This window comes from Amphiprion ocellaris, chromosome 8 (genome assembly GCF_022539595.1).
Source record: "Amphiprion ocellaris isolate individual 3 ecotype Okinawa chromosome 8, ASM2253959v1, whole genome shotgun sequence".
Classification (NCBI taxonomy): Eukaryota; Metazoa; Chordata; class Actinopteri; family Pomacentridae; genus Amphiprion; species Amphiprion ocellaris.
The window spans coordinates 18,690,342-18,705,799 of NC_072773.1; the positions used below are offsets into that span (position 1 = coordinate 18,690,342).

At 35.8% G+C, this 15,458-nt stretch overlaps 1 long non-coding RNA gene across 1 annotated transcript in view; it reads left to right on the plus strand.

Annotated features, from left to right (window-relative positions):
• The window catches only part of LOC111566234 (uncharacterized), a 143,272-nt gene that overhangs the window by 111,497 nt on the left and 16,317 nt on the right, over positions 1-15,458 (plus strand). The gene's annotated exons all lie outside the window — the stretch shown is intronic.

Sequence of the window (15,458 nt, forward strand, 5' to 3'; positions counted from 1 at the left end):
TTCCCAGTATATGTTTATAAGGATGCTGAATGTATTAAGCAAGTAGCTTAAATTAAAATTCACAGTATCTATTATCTGCAGCAGTTTTTGTTAATTTGTGGAGAATCTATATGAGACAAAGGACAGCATGCTCCTACTGTACAGCACACCACATTCTATTTTTACCTTATGACTTTTAGATACACTTCAAAGATATATCTTCTTGTCAGACTTTATTGCTTTCCTGTGAACGCCGCTGCTGTTGCTGCAAGATGGTATCATAACAATTAAACATATTTCCTCCAGCTCTATTATTTCAAGGCTATTAAAAATAATTGCCTTCTAAATTCATAAACATTTTATGCAATTCATCTCTTTTCAAGCAATCAAGTCCTCAATTAACTCCACCCATCAAATCTCTATTTTATAACAGGCAACTGACATTTGATGGTAAATGGGGAAAAGCACATGGGCACTGTGGTGATTTGAATGCTGTGACACCAACTTGCCCCCTATTGTTGGAAATGAGCAGGCAATCACGTTGTTCATCAGATGACTCCTAATGCAGTTAAAGTATTCAGCTATAATTTCTCCCTGCATTTATAATTACTGTCAAAGACCACACACCTCAGTGAGCAGATTAAAGCTATAAATTATTTAGTGCCTTTCTTCGCCGATGGATCTCTGATTTGTCTGCAGGGCCATTATGTTTTAGAGGAGCAACTTATTTTAAATTGAAGCAAGCATTGTTCTTAAGCTGCAGCAGAGCGCCGCACAGACACAAAGATGAGGGCACCATTGGTTGTTTGTGTCTATTAATTGAAATTTAAAGCGGTGGCTCTGCATTTTACTAACTAAAGGGGACATATTGCAGCATGTTTTATTGGAAATGCATGTTGTTTTGGCTTAATGTCATCCACAGCAATTCCCCATATGTAGGTACAAATCATTATTCAGAGCAGATTTAGGCTACAAGTGCATTTTGAGGAATCAGCACAACCCAGTCGAGATTCACCCAAGGCTAACTAAAGAAAAATGCTATCATCAGTGTAGTCACAGAAGGAAATTAGTTGTCCCTGACCATAATTTGCTCTAATAAGTCAAAGTCGATGTAGGATTTATTGTTAGTACACAAAAAATTGCTGTGTGCCTGTGCAAACTTTCTGAGGTTAATATGATTCTTATCACCCATCATTTAAAGGTGCATAAAATGTGGTGGGTGGAAATCAGAATATGTGTCAGCTGCTCCTGTTTTTCATTCTCTCTAATATGAATACAAGATTTATTAAATACTGATTTACCTCAGATAACACACCTCAGGTAATTGAGTGAAATAAACCCATAATTCTTCGGATGCTTTATATTAATTGATTTTGGATGTTTGCATATTAACACTCGTAATCACACCGTATATATAACATGTCACGGCTAATTACAGAACACAGCTTTCTTTACACACACATACACACACATATGCACAATCTTGAACTGAATCCCATACATATTAATCACAGCAGCATTCTCATATTCTCATACATGGACAAACACAGTTTATATGAAGGGAGTAAACATATTTTTTCCTTTTTTTACACTAATGACACTGATAAAGCTTGACTCCATCCCTGGTTGACCTTAAGAAATAAAAGAGGAAACGCAGTGAATGGATAACACATCCAGCATGTAGGGCTAAATGAGTCTTTTCACTGTTAGGTTTTACAGTCTGGCTGTGACACAAACGTCTCACCGTCTGACTCGAAAACATCACAAGTGCTCACATTATTCCCAGCTAGAAGTTACTTTCCTAAAGCGCCTCTAATAGCTGGGGCTGAAAAAAAAATCAAATTATGCACATAAGTTGCATTGCAGACGCAGTGAAACCCAACCTTAGCAAAAAAAAACGACGCCCGCTCGCATTTGCAAACCCTTTGTCAATCTGTCATTAAACATGCTATCAAATAATGATAAGTGCACACCGCTTGCTTGCTTCCTTGCTTGCAGTGGCGTGCGTCTCGCTGATGCTGATGTGCTGTAATAGGGCAAATGTGCAGCAGGAATTTTGCCTGCTCGGATACACACAAAACATTTACACTGTGCCTGACTTTGCTTTGCCCCTGTGCCAGACAAGCGTGGATTCACTGCATCATCTGGCCTGTAAACGGGAGGTTGGAGGAGGGAGGGAGGGAGGGGGGTGAGGGGAGGGTTCAAAATGTTCATCACACAGCAGCAGGGTAATGACTAGCTCATGTGTTTAATGAAGGGCTTTAGAACTTATAGCTATAATGACCCACATCCTAACTCCCTTTTCTCCCATTTATTCTCCCCAAAGTCTTCAGGTTATTACGTCCCTCTGAGAAATATCCCAGAAAAAGCATTACAACTCTCTGTTCCTTTTCACATATTACATATCGGAACATTTTATTGTCCTTTTGCCTACATTGTGCAGCTGAAGATAAAATGCCACGATGTTATATTTAAATGCAGAGGGAGCAAATACTTGGAATGGGAAAGTAGTGAAAAATAACGCACCTAAATGTTATATAAATCTGCTTTTCTTATTTTTTTCTCTCCCTCTTTTTTAAGCTTCATAATGAATTCTACCTCCTGAGAATATGAGCAGTACAAGACAAAGAGTTATGCATGTATGTCTGCTCTCCTACATACATCATATCTTCCAAATAGCCCATAGTCCTCCACTGTTAATGGTGTTGCTTCAAATATGCTAATTAAGCAAAAATAAGTGATGAATGGAATACATTTGATCAATCAAGTAGGCCTAAGCCCCTGGTGCTGCACATTCATTGTACATCATGAATATGAAACCAAAGTCATTTATCAAATATCAGTTGCACATTTGTATCTTATTAATCATACATGCTGAAACTTCTGTCTTGTCAAAAAAGCTGAAGGTTGATGAAGCACTTGCAAAAAGGATTAAACTCAGGGAACTCGGGGTGGTGCTTCACTTATAATGCATGAGATATTTTGAAACTTCCAGAATCTTAAACAGTCAGTCGATCCTCACTCCTGATCATCCCGAGCCTTTGCACATTTTTAGCCTTTTAATTATTTCTACCCTCCCCCCCTTTTTTTTGCCCTGGCTTTTGGGTATTCACTTGTAATGATTGCTTAGTAATTACCACGCTTTTAAAGGGGTTATTGATTAATTTTATAACTTCTGAGGTGTTACCAGTGAGCCGAGCTGTAACTGTTATTTGGGATTTTAAGGGCTGTATTTTAAAGACTCCTTGAGATGAACATCCTTTTTTTTTTAATCTTGTTAACATGTTCATGTGGTGCTTTTTGTATGCTAGAAGACACATCATGAGACGAAAAAGCAGTCAACAAAATAGCTGAACATTTCTGTCTTGAAGCTGCGGTGTACTAATGTCAAAAACACACAGATTCAGACTTCTGGGTTTCATACGTAACAGATATAAGCAACCAAAGCTGTCAGCTAGCAGCATTTGGCTTTCGGTGTCATTATTCTTTAGAATAGCCTTCAGTTGCTACAATATTACAACTTGCCATTGTGTAGTGTAGCGAGATAGTCTATGGAAAATTATATAAAGATATGTTCCTATTCAAATAAATTATATTCTCAATTACATTTTGAGGGTATTTTCTGTCAGAACACATTGTTTTGTGTCACAAATAGAATTTTAATCAATATACTCTATTTTTGCAATTTATTTTACTGCTTCAATGTCGCTCCTTTTCAGCCAACCAATCAAATGTTTTAATGGGGCGGGGCTAGTAAACCAAGAAATGGAGGAGATTTTTCAAATATGTAGTGAAAGGGTCCTATTTTAACCCAAAGCATGGCATTCTTCTTCACCCTAACCAAGGAATTCTGGTTCCTCAACTTAACCAAGCTTCTAATCTTTAAGAGCGTCTAATAAAAAGTGATATTTTCCTAAACGTAGGTCTGTGGTTTGTGCCTCCATCCTCCCCTCAAATCCCCTCACATGGATTTTGTCACCCTTTCAAATAAACCACCTCTTCAACCATGTCACAGGTCATGATTACATTTATCTCAAAACCAAGTACCATTTCCAGTAAATCAAAATTGAGAATGTGGTTTAGTTGTAATTTTGTGAGACATGATTGACTGTAAAGTAGTTGTACAGTGTTTAAGCAGAGTCATAGGTGAGCTGGTGTGCTGGAGCTGCAGTGAGCAGCTGGACAGAGAGGCAGAGATCCTCAGATTTTAAAGACAGAGTTACAACTAAACCATTTTAAACAAAAACACCATCTAAATATGTTACTTTGGTACATAGAGATGGGCTCAATCAATGAGAATTACTTCAACATGTAAATAATTTTACTATTATTTATCTTTAATTAAAATGTCAATTTAAAATCCAAGCAGCACTTTAATTAAAATCCCCTTAATAAGCATTTATAAGGAGCATCCATTTATAATTACAGTATGATGTAGTTTTAAGCAGAAATAAGTGATTATTTACTATGTCACTGCCTGCTGACATTCATAAAATGAGTGACAATGCAGAAAAGCAGTTACAGTAATATTAAGGCTAACAACAACAAAAAAAAAAACGAATTCCCAAATATCTGTTTACAGCTAAATTATCATGTGCTTTAATCAGTTTATCAGATATTTGCTTATAAATAGTAAACAGCAGAACTTAAAGTAAACTGCTTCCAAATTGAGATAGTTGGTAATGTCAGAGTGAAGCCTCATATTTTTTCAGTAGGAAAAGCCTTTAGCAAAAACATAAATGAATAATTGATTCATAACAACACAAGTGAATAAAAGATGCCTAAGTAAATCAGATTCCTTCCTTTTTAACTGATATATGATATTATATTAAACAGAATTGATGCCATTAGCTTTTGCCAAACCTCTGTGTAACAATATGTGGAGGTTTTCATTGCCATCATATAGTGGATGAGAGAACTAACACTTGATTGCCAGCAGTTCATCAGAGCATCCTTCATATTTGTCACCCAGCCTGCCTCAAGGCAGCGTGCTAGCTCAAATTGAAGCTGACATCTTCCAAATATGAAAGCAACAAATCACACATTTTTATTGGGCTTAATCTCCAGCCCAGCCCCTTGCAGACGTCAGCACAATCATGGGCGCTGCTCTAATTCTTGCCGACTGGCTGCTTGTGCCTCCCAAGCATCTCTGGACTCACAGAGAAAACGCGAAATGGCCAGACACCAGAGACAAGGGTGACACCTACGCTCATTAGGAGGTTTTAATATGGTCCTAACATCATGTGCAAGTCATCTAACAGGGCCGTGCTCTGAGTAATCCATGGATGAGCTGTAAATAAATATTTCATCTGGAGACGTGTTTGATCATATTGGATCTTGTGACAGAAGAAAAGGGGATGTCCAAATGTGACTCAGGGGATTATTGTGCTGTTTGAACTCCAAGCAGGAAGCTGTTTGGAAAAAGTAAACGTTGCATTTAACAGCTTTGAACTGTAGTTTTTGAACAATTTGCTGTTATTTTACAGATTTTCCCTGTTATGTTAAATTATAGATAATAAGTATGGAAGAAAAAGCAGAAAGTAAAAACTGTAAATAAAAAATAAATAAATAAATAAAAATTAAATAAGTAAAAACTTTTACAAATGATCAACGCTAAATAATGTCCACATGAAAATCTGAATTTTAATGAATGGTAATTTGTCATTTTACAGTGTTTGACTATAAATTTAAACAGTAAAACAGCAAATTTATTCATTGTTTTGCAGAGATTTTCCATTATCCAAGAGAAAAGAAAATATTAAGAACTTCACATGATAATTTTTTGCTGTTATTTTACAGATTTTCCTTGTTGTGTTTAATTACAGACAATATCTTGTAAAATTCCAAACAAAAAACATAAATTTACTTGTTGACAGTAAAAAAAAGTTTAAAAAGGCCAAAACTCTACATAATGTCCACATCCAAAACCAGTATTTTTCCAACAAAGTTTGACCTTAAAGTCTTACTTAATATTAATATTTTACAGATATTTGCTATTATTTTCACCTTTTTTCTTTCTTTCTTTTTTTTTTTATACAATTTTTGAATGTCACAGTATTGCAACATTTTTAATCTACATTTTTTTTTCCCGTGTAGAAACATTTAAAGTAAGCCCACATATACCCACGATAACTAATAGAATCAAAATTTTCAGGGAAAATACTTATGTCCAGTACTTTTCACATTAAGATCAACATTACTTTATTGTCTCTCATTTAAGAAAATTGTCTTGGATTAGGGGAACTGCTGCATAAAACCTGACATTACCAGACAATACAAAACGAGAAAAGGAAAAAATTAGACACATTTGCAAACATTAGTGTGAGATAAACCAACCAAACAAATGAGTCATAAGTCGTTCCTACTGAGAGGGGGCCTGAGTTCATTAGCACATACTCAGAGTTCAACCCGTGGGAAAGGTCACATAAAATCCCTTTGGCCTGCTGGATGGTAGACTGCTCAGAAATGTTCCAAAAATGTTCTTCAGGGTCGTGTCTGGTGAACTTAGTTGTTTTTTTCTTTTTTTTTTTTTTACATTTAAAAAGACTATTTCACACTTTGAGAACTTCTGGTAACTTTTCAGCCATAAATGTATTGGTTAGCTCAGCCTTAACTAACGATTACTCTGCCAAGGAGGCACAGCAGGCAAATGATACAACGACTGAGCAGCTTTGGCAGAGTACTGTGCTCTCTGAGTGCTTTTCTAGTTTTGGTAAATTTTTATGTTTATATGTGATGTCAGTCATAAGTGCAATACAGGGCCATGAGAGAAGGTTCGAAATGTGAAAATCTGCACAATAAAGCCCACTCAAAAGTAGTATCAAATATAGGTTAGATTTCCAAGGACTAAAACTGAATATATCCGTTGACATATTTGGCAAAAGGGTCTGGTTACACCAGCATAAGCAGATGATTCATGATTTTTATTGTAAGAACAAAAACTTGTAAATACGCCACCTTTGCAGCCAAACCTCATTTCTGTTTGAAGCTACACTGTAAAATAAATCCAGTGGGGGGAAAATAAAAATTAAAATCTAGGAGCAAGGGTACCAGGCAGATAAGGTAAAGATGCTGGAACACTGTAACATTCAAAAACATGTTAAAAAACAAAACAAAACCAAAAAAAAAAAAAAAAAAATCTCAACAGTGAAAATAAGTTGAAATCTAATGATTATTATTTATAAAAACATAGATTTTTGATGTGGACATTATTTTTGGTTTTGGTTTGTTTTTTGTTTTTTGCAGTTAATGTACAAACTCATTTTTTGTGATTTTACTAAATATTGTCTGTAGTTTAACAGTACAGGTGAAATTTGTAAAATAACATTTTAAAAATATTTTTTTCATTAAATAATACATATAATTCATCTTTAAAATAACTGAGATTCATGTAAAATATGTTTTTTGCTGATTTAAATAGAATAGAATAGAATAGAATAGAATAGAATAGAATAGAATAGAATAGAATACTCTATTAGTTACAGGGAAATTTGCAATATCGCAGCAGCAAAGTGACAGTAAGAAAGGCAAGAATGCACAACTATAAATTAAAGAGATGAAATATACACACTATATATACACAATATAAATAAGAAAAACAGAAGAACTCAAGGATACTAAGAGCACAAATTGAAGAATATTTAAATGAATCAATTGCACTTTGGTTTATATACCGTAAAAAAAAAATAATTTTAAAAATAGTTTTTGATCAAACAGTTAAGAAGGAATCATAATTGGTTGAAAAAAAAATAATAATACTTTTTTTAAAAAATGTAATTTAGCCATTATAGTTTCGTCACAGTTTTGGCTTGTTTCATTGCAATTAACATATAAATTAGTTGTCAGTAATTTAACAGGGAAAGTAAGATAACAGTAAATTGTTAAACAAAAAAAGAAATTTTTTTTTTTTTTTTTTTTTTACAATGTTGTTAACAGTTGAATTGCATTGTGGGCAATGTATATTCCAGGTTTTGACAAAGAAGAAAAATCAGTGAACAAAACAGAGAGTATCTCAGATCAGGCTGCCTCAGTTTTGATCCTTGTTTTTACAAACTGTCCACCACGAGGCTGGAAATGTTGCATGAGTGCAGTGTGTGCAGATTAATCAGATCACAGCTTAAAGTGTCGCATAAATGAGGCAAGAACCTACAAATCAATGAAGATAAACAGTTAGATGGTGCAGAAGTGTGCAAGTGAGCTTCCCAGCTCCATCCTGAGTTTTAATCTGTAAAACAGAGACTGTGCTTCAGCGGGGCCCATAAAGACTTGCTGCTGGGAGCAAGCAGAAACCCAGTCACTTTATGTCAGATTCTAGCCAACAGAAACCCATTTTTTGTGAGGCTCTGATACCAGAGAGTGCCAGTGTGTGTGACAAGGGGGCTTTAAATGTTCTTCAAAGATAAACTGAACTAAACATCCAGTGCCAGAAGGAACAAGATAACTGACTACAGCTTCCTGTAGGACCAGTCCGTGTGTTGTTGGAGTTGTTTCCAGTATGATGAGTGAAAATTCACCTTGTGTGACTGCTAACACCAGGAACAGGAGAGGTTCAACCCAGATGCTGCTGACTGCAGTAAGCAGGGCATAATTAGACATTTTCTCTAACTTTCGCTTCCCTGCAGCACTAAAAGTAGCAAATGGGAGTTTTTCTTAAAATATAATGTTGGCTAAACTATTAGTTGGCTTGAAATGCAGGCAGTTGTTGGGGGGTGGAGCTCAAGACGCTGAAAAATACTTGTATATACTTATATTATTACAGTGTTACTGTTGTAATTTCATTAAACAGTTAATTAATGTAAAATGTATCACTGCGTTCTACTACAGAGTGCAACGTTTACATTTTAGGTTTGTGGTGTTATCATTGTAATGTTTTAAACAGTTAATTACCGTAATAATCTAAGTAGACTATCTAATAATAATAATAATAATAATGTCATTTTCATCAACTGTAACTGTAGTTGCCTGTAAAACAGAACATTTTGGTCTTAAAATGTATAAACAACACCTTAGATTGCATAAATAGAAATAACAATGTTTTTTTTAAATTTATGATCCAGAATTTAGATTTGCCAACAGTTTAACTTCCTGAAAACACCTGTACCAACAGGAAAAAAGGGATAAGTATGGGAGATTGATAAGTATATTCTATCAATAATAATTCAGCTTAATGTTTAAAGAGAAAAATGTTAAAATGTAAAAGAAAAGAAAAAAAGTCTGCTAGCTATCCAGTGTAAAATTAGCAATAATATTCTTACTACTCGACGCTGTTTTGTTAACTGTTGCACAAACGTTTCTAATTTTTACAGTAGCCTGCTGTTAACAGTCATTCTTGTTTTGGATTCCAAAAAAAAAACATCTGTTTTTGTTTTTTTTGTTTTTTTTTAAATGTATTTTGGAAGAAACAGTACACTACTGTGAGAATTTGAATGAAGCAAAACAGAAAAACTGAATGAAACCAATGAAACCAAAACACTGAGCTTCAAGAGCTGAGAAGCTTTGAAAGGAACTCCAGCGTTGGGTGATCATCTGTCTGATCACTGTGGAGTCATTACATGAAAAATCAATCAGTGTCTTCCCCCTGATGCGCACAGAATCAGCTGATTTTTTACACACAATGACTTTATTGTGCTGAAGTCGTGCAAAATTTTACTTCACAGTAGAAACATTATCTGAGTTAGAGGCCCTTGAAAGACATGGGGGCAAGTTGAAATGTCACGCTTTTTAATTTGCACTAATTTTCCAGCATGTTTGAGCTCTTAAAACCTCATTCATACATGTGTTAACCACATGGATGAAAAACACATCGGAGCAACAAAATAAATTTTACATCCACTCCAAATGCCACAATCTAAAGTTAAAATCTTGTTTTCTCACGCAATTTTTCTTTAACCAACTTTCAACGTCAGTATTATGGAATACGTCATAGTTTTAATAGCAAAACTGCACCAGTTTATTGTCATAGAAACAAGCATCAGTACCCTGGTGGTGTTTTCTCAGATTCACCAGAGAAAACTGAAAAAAGTACATTTTGAGTTAACTCAAGGTTCATATGCATGAAGGTCTTGACCTACATTCTGATGCCAGGCTGATCTTCTAGCCGTGATTCCTTCTGTGTCAAAATATGTAAGAAAACTGTTTGTATTCACTCAAGGAATTCAATCCATCATCATTTTACTGCCCCACACAAAAGATTACACATGTACACTGTTGTTTATAAGACAACGGAAACAGGCCGACAGTACAAAGTGACAGAACAACTGAACCCTATCGGAGTAGAATTAGAAGGATCTTAAACAAGCAGTGAATGCTCCAAACTAGTTTTATCCATGAGATTTATTTAACATTCATGGTCCCATGAGGATATTTTTTCATCTTTTCATTTTGGATTTTTAGATCATTTTTACTGTGTTAATGTATTTGGCATAAAATTTGGCAAAGGTATGTCATTGGTAGGTCATTTTTACTGTTTTCTACCAGATTGTGCCATTTTTCCATATTAGGCCTATGGAGCAAATACAGGCTTTATTAGGTTTGTGTTTCCTGCTGTATTATAGAGCACCGCAGGACAATGAAAAAATTGTACAGCTAAAATGTATCGCTAGTGTATGTACTACTATTTTGTGAGCATCTAGCTTCGCGGTTAACTTGAGTCAACATTTAGTTTACGTTTCTATTTGTGATGCTTGTCATTAATGCAACACAGGATGAGGAGCGAAGCTGAGGCTGGGTGATGCTCTTCCTCCTGAACGCCAGCGTGGTGCCACAAAACTGCAGAAGAGTTTTTATGCTAAAAACTTGAAAATGATGAAACTCGCAGCTGTGTTTTCTGATTTTCTGAATCACATATATGAGCCCGATAGGAGCAATACAACATCTGTTTCCTCATTTATGTGTCAAACACAAAACATCAGACATGACTGATCTCACTTCCACAAAAACTTGGAAAATGAAGCATCTCACCAAAGCTTTCTGGCAATCCAAATTACACTGATTGGTCCAAGGGGAAATTACATTTCAAAACAAAGTGACACATTTGTTACTGATCGGCCCAGATGGGGACATTTTGGGTACAACATTAGTATTACTTTATTTTACTAATATAATATTTTAGAGGGCAGACTTTTCACACACATTAACGAATAAGGAGGTTTTTCATCGTTTCATTTCATGGTCATTCAGCTCTTCACGTTTTAATACAGTTTTACAACACGACAGTACAGTGAGGTGCCGTATAACATTTCTAAAATCCAAGGAAAGAGCCTGGAAAGAATTTGACTGTCAGCACCGAGCAAGGTCGTCCTCGCTGTAAACTAACAACCGGAATTGGATGGGATTGGATTTGGACCCTTCACACACTGTCAGGAGAATTCGGGGCTTGTTGGCTCTGTTGCAGCCGGCAGTCAACAAGGGCACATGGATGCTTTCTTTTTTTTGCCACTATAAATTTGTAGGCTAGCTCAAGCATTTTCCTTCCCTTGTCCACTTTTTTCACACGGAGCATATAGCGTTCACACCTTCCTATTATTAGATCACTTCCTGACTCGCAGCCTGAAGCCAGAGACACTTACTGGTGTTGGGCAATAACGTAATTACCGCTGTTACTACCGATATGAAAAACAATGACCTTTTTGATTGACAGCTTTAAAATCTGCTGCTTTGTGACCTGATGTGGATCGACATAGTTACGCTGCTTTAAACACTGAATCTGCGAGAAGCGATCAGAATACCTGACAGAGCTGCACTATTTTACCAAGTGAGTGCTCTCATTTTCCCTTGTCTATCAGTCAGCTTGAACGGGTGGTGGCCGTGTGGGGGATGGGGTGATGGATGGATGGACGGATGGTGGGGTTGTGGGGGGTTGCATACAGAGATCTCCACCTCTTGCCCTCCTCTGCTGTCATCTGTTGCCCCACAGCAGGCCAGAGGTTGTTGGCGTTTTGCTCACTTGTAATCCGTCTCACTGTCTGGCTGCCGGCTCTCGGGTCACCTGCCACTCAATTTGACATGAATCAGCATTGACGCCAGCAGATTTAAGCTATTTCTCTCAGTCTGTAAACAGAGCCTGGGTCCACGGGCCTCAAGCAAAGTTTTGAAAAAAAGGGAAAAAACACCCCTCACCACCTATCCGAAGACTACTGAATGTTGTCTAATGACCCAAAAGAGCACACGAGAGCATACATAAGAATACGGTTAGACATGTTTTTATGACTCCAATTAAATGTGGAATGACAATCAGGTTGTGTTAATGTGACATGACATGCTGCTGCAACTCACTTTTGCAGCCTGAGATAAGGGCGCAGTTTCAGACAGAGAAAACACAGGGTTCCATCAGTGAGTCTATATACTAACATGGAGGGTTTTTTTTTTATTATATAAGGTAGATTTAACATGAGGTTCCAAAATGATTGTTTTCTGAGTTTCTTTTAAAATAATACAGTCAGATAAGAACCTGCGGTGCTCTGATCAGTGGCTTTCAGTGGTGTAGTGGAGAAGTGGATGTACTTGTCATTTATGACAGTGACATCTAAGACTATTCTTGCATATTTAGTTCAGCCAAAAATGGGCCAGTATCGTCATTTAAGTTCTGCTGCTTGGCTTCAGGGAGGAAGGATCATGATGAAATTAACATTAGCCATGGAAGAAGTGCAAATCTTGCAGTCAATACCAGCCCACAGACTATAGGCAGTGACTACTACACACATTATGTTGCGTGTTGCATTATTGTGATGCATTTTGAGACACTATTCCTTATTCTTCAGTCTATTCACTCATGACAATTTGAAATAGGAAACTAGGCTCTTAGCTTGCAAATCTATGGACCAGTGGTTTGTTTTTTTTTAACTGTTTCTGTGTGCCTTGCTGCCAGATTTTCACTTTTTTTACAGTACATACTGTCCTCATTTTGGACATATATCCATACACTAGGCCTGTGTAGGACCACTGATAATTGTAAACTGCTTCTGGACAAATAATGTTAATGTCATAATAGTGATATACGCAGCTGACAAGATCTGCTGCAAAGCGGCAAAAATAGTGCAATACCATAACATTCAAAAAGTGTAAAAAAAAATTTTTAAATTTAAATACAGTAAAAAAAAAAGTGTAACTTCATGGTCACAGATTATAAAAGGTCAAACTAAAATTTATAAAAATACAGATTTTTTTATGTGGACAACATTTACAGTTCTTGTCTGTTTTTGTTTCTTTGTTTTTTTACAGTAAATGTGTAAATCATTACCTTTTTTGGTGATTGTGTCAGATATTATTTGTCATTTTAAAAAACAGGTAAAATCAGTAAAATAAATGATTTACCATTGATTTTAGTTTCTTTCAAATAATGACTAATATGTCTAAAATAATTGTGTCAATTGTGTGCTAGCTGGGGTACAATTAAAAAAACATTATTACAATAATATATATTTAATATTTACAGTTTTTTTAAAAAGAAGGTGTAACTTTATGGTCAAATGTTGTAGGGTTAACCTGTAAATTATTGCTGTTCTGTTACAGTACAAGTTACTATCTGTAATTTAAGAAAATTGGGGAAATCTGTAAATGATAAATTGTTCAAAAAAATTACAGATAAAAACTTTAAAAAATTGACATTATGGAGTGGTGGTATTGCAGTTAGTTAATAATTTATTTTTAACAAACATTCTGGATAACACAGCTCAAAATAAAAATAAATTAAAACATGAATTTGACAATACTTGAAAATTTGCTTAACTGTTGGATATAATGAGCATGAAATTAAAGGTGCGCTGTGAAGTTTTCTTGTAAACAAACAACAACCAGAAACTCCCCTCATGCGTATACAGTTGCACTTTATGTTGCTACTGAATTGTAGTGCAAGTTTGTGTTTGTGTCACATATTTAGCCCATAATGTTGATATAAATAGATGCCCTGTTATCCTGTTGAAATATTATTCATCTTTGTCTACTAAACATTATGTTCCCTTACAGCTAAACTGCATTTTGTATTATGGTAAAAGCCCTCCTTTTGACAAATTTGAAAACATCTGTTCAGCCTGTTTATGGTGGAGTCATGCTGTGTTTCCTTCTTAATGTTCTAATGGACGCTGTTGTTGATTCCAACCCAGTTAGCAATGGCTTTCTTGTTGTTTTCGGCCATCTTGTGTAAATTTAGAAACTTTTGCAGTTTCAGTACATCATATTTATAAGCAGAACTTGAAATATTATAGGACTTATTTAGAAATCTTTCAGTAGATGCTGTAATTACCTAGCCTGTTGTCTAGACTTTGGAAATAAAATAGCAGGTGGTGTAATAATGATTTCCAAAGCTGTATGCTTATTCTTCAGGGAAAAAATACATTTCTTTCAACATGCAGCTGAGAATGCAGTTCAGTTTTATAGACTTATAGACAACTCCTATTCATTGAATTGTTCCATTGTAAAATACTTCCACTGCAGTTTATTTTTAGTATCTCTAAAACACAAAGTTGTTCCCTTTTTTCCTAACGGTCTTTGTGTTCAGGTAACTAGACGGTAAATTGTTGGCTGTAATCTTGAGCATTACCTTTGTGTCATCAGTTAAACAAACACCACGATGTAGAACTGTTTTCCCTCATATGAGATCTAAGTAACTGAAAAATATTCTAACATAAATCAGCCCAATAGCAAAGCACCATGTTGATATCCTAACCTGAACCTACTGTTACTAATGTAAGCATTCAGCAATCACGCATCAGTATTTATTTCATTTTATTTTATTTAGGGACTAATTAAGAGAATAGTGACATCTAAAGTGTCAAAGTTGTCAAATACATGTTAAGGCACTGGTTGACAAGTCACACGTTGCAAGGCGTACTGTAGTGTGTGTGGCTTCGTCTTGATTTTAGCAAGAAAAACAGTGAAGGCACCTGACTCTTTGTTGCTTTTCCTGCCATCAGGGCCACTCGAGGGTCTGCAGATGACACACAGCAGCACTGCATCAACTAAAGTGTATTAATTAATAACCCTTCTAAGTCCTAGTTTAACTTTACTAAAACAAATCACCCATTTTGAGAATATTCTCAATCTTCTTCATATTTGAAATATGCCTCCTCTCCAGCCCCATGTGTGAACGAATGCCACAGATTCATAACAGAATTTATGGAGTAGCTACCTCTCCGAGCGTGAATAGCATGCACAGAGACGATCAGCCAAAAACACTGCAAGATGCACATGTCACACACTGATGACTGGAAACGCTGTAACATATCGAACACACTGCAGCTGTCTGCGGCTAAATGGTTCTCCGAAAACATATTTTACGAGAAAATGAAGCGTTTTAATTTTCATGCAGAACATGCATGGAATATCAGTGAAATTAAATTGATCTAATGATGCAAATGTAAGCAGCAGGGATGGTATGAAGTGCAGAGGCAGCTGTCACTGTGGTCAAGATTCAGACGTGGACATGTGCAAGTCTTAAAAAGCCAGCCACTGTGCAGACAGGGAAATCAATACAGCATTTTGTT